Raw genomic sequence first — 6,000 nt, forward strand, 5'->3', positions numbered from 1 at the left:
ACAATACAATCGCGCTGCCCTCAGAATTCTGTCCGGCAATATGCTTGATCTGGCTACATTGTTGACTGCGGCACTTCATGGAGGAAGTCTTGACTGCAGTCTGAGTGCAAATCTTTCTACTGCGACTGCAGTCTTGAGGTAAAACGCAAGACTAGCTAATACGACATCTGGCAACCGAGAGCACGCGTCGACATAATTTTACCGCCCCTTTGCTCTCGGTGCTGAATCTATGAGTGTATTTCAAGCGAATCTACAAAATATTTCGCTTTCTGCCACATTGGTAATATCAGTTTGGTTCAACAAAATTTTTCCGAGAGATTTCTTGGTTGACATCCGCCTCTGATCACCGCATGTGTCTGAGTTCTGTGGGACCCGTTTGCTGCCTACCGGTGGGGGCTTAGGCACTGTGCTGCCACGCCTTCTGCCGGCAACGTATGCTCCACTCCTCACTCTCGACGATGTAAAATGCTTTAATGTTGTTGAGTGGTGACCCATAAAATCTGCCTACGATTTGTGTTTCACACTCTATTGCAACGGAGGCACAAAACCGTTTTTATTTGGTTAGTATTTTATTACACTAGTATGCAACATCAATGTGGCACATTTAATTTCATTCTGATCCAGTGCGCTATAATTAAAGTGTCATATCCTGTTCTTTTTCCTTTCACAGGAGATTCTTCAAATATTTTTTTTTCAAGGATTCATATGTGTTAGTCAAGGCACAGAGAGTAAATGCAGTGTAATGTGTTTGGCTCCTTTCTTTGATTCCCTATGGTAAATGGATGCAAAACATTGTGTCAATACCTTTCAGAACCTGCTCCATAGCTACTCAGGCATATTGCTTGTTTTGAGGTCTATATATTAATTAATGGAGAAGTGAACGCTGTTCAGAAGTGATATTTAAAATATTCAATTGGATTTAATGCGACAAAATTGCCCATATTTGAAGCTACCCACAGAAAAAGTAAGTCGCTAGAGCCGCTGTTAGTAAATGATTACAGAGAGTTCCTAATTGCTACTGTGGAAATTTAGCATAGAGGCCCTACAGTAATCAAGAGGTTCATTCCATTCATACTTGTCACCCTGGCATGTGAGTCTTATGTGAAGAACAAGATTGAAATTCGTATCGTTGACGGTCGATTCGAACTTCTTCAGAGACGCTTATATTGTGAAGCAGCTTGACAGTCAGAAAGCCGAGATCTATGACCATTAACTCAACAAACTGATTCGAGCCACCAAGAGGACTTGAAGTGTAAAGGTTTTTCTTCCGATTTCGTTACAGAATTTTTTCTGGAAATTCGTAGCTCCATAAAATAAATCACAAAAGAAACTCACACACGCTGGCCCCTACTACGGTTAGAAACGATTCATTGACCCGTTGCGACACTAGACACGGGGATGTACCACGGGGCTACGGGCACACTGCTGCCAGCACGCCACTCTCAACATGGTATTGGTCCCTCAGCCTCATAACACGTCGTGAAAGATAATAAAGAAGAATAGCATTTCTTTAGGCAAAAAATTTAATTTTCAGTCCCAGTGTCTTAGTTTACATGAGGATTATATAGCACAACTCATTCAAATGGAAAGGGAATATCAAGCGAATTTAGCGAGTCAATTCGCTACCATACGTGGAAGTGATTGCACTGTCACAGTGTTGCCAAATGTTTGTGACAGTTGCCAGTTCTCAGCTGTGCTAGGAGCAGCTCTGTAGCATTATGTGAGGAGAATCCCATGCTCATGTCATAGCAGGATACGGAGAGCAGGCGTGTGGTTTGGTTAATATGCAACGTTTTCTCCGACCAGTTGTGTCAAACGTTCAGGTGTATAATCTTCCATAACGATTACAGTTTCCCACAAAATATATACGAATAAAACACTTACCTTGTTACTTTATGACGAAAGATTATTTCAGTACAATAAAAAGTATTTGGAAATCAGCTTTGCCCACACACTATGCACCTCGAAATCGATTGCATCTATGTGCAGTATTACGATCACACAGGTAGAATTTCATGAATTGCACGGGAATGTAGAAAAATGTTGGTGCGAATGGAAGCTCTAAGAAACAAAAAATGGTTCAAATGGCTCTGAGCACTATGGGACTCAACTGCTGAGGTCATTAGTCCCCTAGAACTTAGAACTAGTTAAACCTAACCAACCTAAGGACATCACAAACATCCATGCCCGAGGCAGGATTCGAACCTGCGACCGTAGCGGTCTTGCGGTTCCAGACTGCAGCGCCTTTAACCGCACGGCCACTTCGGCCGGCCTCTAAGAAACACAGTTAACTAATTATTCTGTGCCATGTAATAATCAATTCATTTGAAAATTCAGAAGAGAAGAAACTAAAAATCATGCCCATTAAGACAAAAAGCAAAGTGCAGATCTGCGCCTTTTTATCTTCAGATCTATACAAATAATGTCTACTAATCAGCGTATTCATTGCTTTCGTAATGTTTCTCTCTTGCTGAGTCTTCTAATGATGAACTGGATCCATACCCATGAGTCTGATTGTTTCTTTGTATCCTTCCATCTACTATCGTAACGTGTTATTGCTCGGTGTTCAAAAAGCAAAATATTATGCCTGCTCCCACGAGGTATTACAACGACGTCACAAGAAGGCTAACGAATTATAATCAAATTACACTGAGACGCCAATTTGTCTGTCATCATGGTGTTAAGTCGACAGAAATAGTTGGGTGTTATTGCCTGTATCACCGTCATCCCGTTGTCGTCTTCTCTTACTGAGATTTTCATATTACCCTGAACATAAGACGCCGAGAGAAATGTGTACCGTATATTCTCCGCGACGAAACATCCCACATTCCATTCATTCTGATCCATTCGCAACGTGCATCGGCAGCAGTGAGAGATAGAAAATCTGTTGTGAGGTGACGAATAACAATGACAATGGTAGTAATAAAAAATCAGTAATCAAAGATGTTTACTGCATTACAGACAATTGTTAAGGATCAACAAAATAACCAAGAAAGACTGAGTGTTTAATTGTCGCACTGCATAGGTCTTCTTACCACATTGTTACTGAATTCTGTTCTGGTTGTTTGCAGAGAGAAAAGTAAGAACCCTGTAGCTATACACATCGCTAGTACGAGATACTACCTATCAACTATTCTTGCTTTAGATCACGAGACGAACATGGCGTCTCCGAGCTGATATTTGAAATACATTTCTGTTATCTCTCTCTGTCCCTCTCTCTCTCTCTATCTCTCTCTCTCTCTCTCTCTCTCTCTTTATATTTCTTTTTATTTTCTGTGGAAAGCATCACGAAGTGCGAGTAATAGGCAAGTAGGCATATAATCTATCTACAGTTATTTTCATTGGGATACATAACGCAAAAATACACATTTTAAGTGTATTATTGCGTAATTCCAATTATTGACAGTCTATTCGTGAGCTTGCTCGTTTTCAGTGGGGTGAAACCTGTCACAGAAGCAAGCAAAACACAAATATTTCTTGCACTATGTGCAGCACACAAACCAAAGAGAAGACGGCAAAGGAATACCGGTGATGCAGGCAATAGTACCCGAATATTTCTACCAGCTTAACACTATGACAACAGACGAATTGGCGTCCAGTGTATTTTGATTTTAATTCGTTAGCCTTCTTGCGACCTCCTTCTAATACCTCGTGGGAGCAGGCATAATATATTGCTTTTTGAACACCGAGAAATAACACACAAAGAAAGTAGATGGAAGGATACACAGAAAACATCAGACTCATGGGTGTGGATCCAGTTCATCATTAGAAGACTAAACAAGAGGGAAACAGTATGAAAGCAATGCATACGCTGATTAGTATACATTATTTGTATAGATCTGAAGATGAAAAAGCGCAAATCTGCACAGTGCCCGCATCTGCACTTTAGTTTCTGTCCACAGCCATGAGTCTGATTGTTTCTTTGTATCCTCCCATCTACTAATATTAGTTTTGAGAGCAACGTTAGCTACAAATTTCGAAGTATTAATAGTATTGTATACGTGAGTGTAAATGTCTTCCAGTGCCCACTCAAAGCAGACAAGAATACAAAGTCTAGCTACAGTATTATAAATCCACCTCAGTTTGTGGACGAACTCATATTAGGTTGATAATCACTTTGAATATTTGGCAGTACTGTACCCACTGGTGTTAAACTCGTTTTCAACCAATGATTCCCACAGCTACAGGAACACCACTTGTGATATTTCTTAGACAAAATACTTACGCAGTGCTATCAGACGAAAAGATCAACCTGACACAAACTGTGGGAAGTTTGTCCACAACCTTCGTACCAGGATAAAGAGTTTTTCCTATTTGAGACATCTGTGAACGTTTCTGCATACGACGATTTAAGCAGAAACTAAATTCCTTCATTTACGACAATATTTAAAGAAATCGTCCTAACGGCACTAAATCGTGGTTTGTAAATAGTTTACTTGTCGTACTCTGCCACATTTCGCTGGTGGGAAGGCAAAAAGGTGACTGAGAAATTTCACAGAAGGAAAAGGGGGACGAAATGTCTCCCCCTGGAAGGTCATCAGGTAAAACAAACAGTGAGGTTGTCATTAAAACCACATTACTGTTGCTAGTATGATGTTGCACTGCCCATGGCCTGTAATGATAAAGGGTCCGTTTAGGTCAGGCATATTGTATACAGAAGTGAAAGAGAGAGCAGAACTAAATTCTACAATCCGTATGCATTGCATACACGCATAAAATTACTGTTACAGTGTACTATTGCAGCCCAATGAGTGAACTGCATATTTTCCAGTGAGAAAGAGCACTGGCAAACAGTCTTCGCTACATTAGGTTACTTAAACTGGTGTCACTCTGAACTAGAATTTATGGTCAGCGACTAAGTGTAAGGTCAATGAGTCTGATGCGGGTTTTGCAATTGTGAACTACTTTCCTACATTATAGAAGTGAATATTACATTTGAACTAATAATGCGAAAAATTTGAACTTGGATGGATTAGAATGAAAATCTTTCTATTTATTGCAAAGGAAAACAATTGATTTTCTAAAACATTCTCAGCCATACACAACTTGAATCAGGTCACGTCGACCAAATCATGTGGAATAACTGACAGCGACGTAAAACGGAAGGCAGAAAGATCCCTCGGCTTTTGGTTTGGCAATATTTGAGAGCCATTTCTAGGCGTAAGTAAATTAAGAAAGGCTGCACGTTTTTGTTATCAAGTAACGTCTTCATCAATTACTTTAGTTTTAATGTAATCTGCGAGTAATTGCTGATGATTTATATTAACATGAAAAGGACTCCGTAGACAAGGAAGGAACCTCTTCTTGGGCAACTACTTCTATAATGACCAAAAGGCATTAAATGATCTTCAAGTACATGAGTTCCAGCAACGATATGAAGAAAATGATAGTAATAATGACGGAAATAATCGAAATATCCGTTAACTTCCCACTTCACAGTGGATTTTCTCGAACTAAGAAATTTGGTGACTTAGAGAAAATTTCAAAATGGCATCACATCAAGGCTATGTTGCCTAGAAGAGTCTTTGCATCCTGCTGACATGAGAATAGCATTATCTCCATGTCAGAAGCCTGCTTCTACTTAACCATTTAATAGACTCGCTTTTTTTTCACCGTGACTAGTTTTGTAAGCTAAGCACATCATCCATTACAGCACACTCCTGTAGCTGGGAAATATGGAGACAATGGTCTGGTTGAACGACCTATCACGGGTGAAATGCGTGGATTCAGGCATTTACTTTTAAGAGGCACAAAAAGATTTACTTTACCTCTGGTAACCTCAAGAGAAAGCTGTTATAATCCAGAATCCACATTAAACATCACGTTCCTTCATTGCCAAGTGGGCAGAGCCGGTTTACGATGGGAAATGACATAGCGGAAGTCATGCTAAACAGAAATACGGTCTTCAGTAAACTTAGATTGAGAAATTCGCATTCGATATGGTCGCAGTCGTCTGAGCCTCTGGTTTAGACCTTCTACTATCCTCCAAACCAGAGGACT

Source organism: Schistocerca cancellata, chromosome 8 (assembly GCF_023864275.1).
Source record: "Schistocerca cancellata isolate TAMUIC-IGC-003103 chromosome 8, iqSchCanc2.1, whole genome shotgun sequence".
Classification (NCBI taxonomy): Eukaryota; Metazoa; Arthropoda; class Insecta; order Orthoptera; family Acrididae; genus Schistocerca; species Schistocerca cancellata.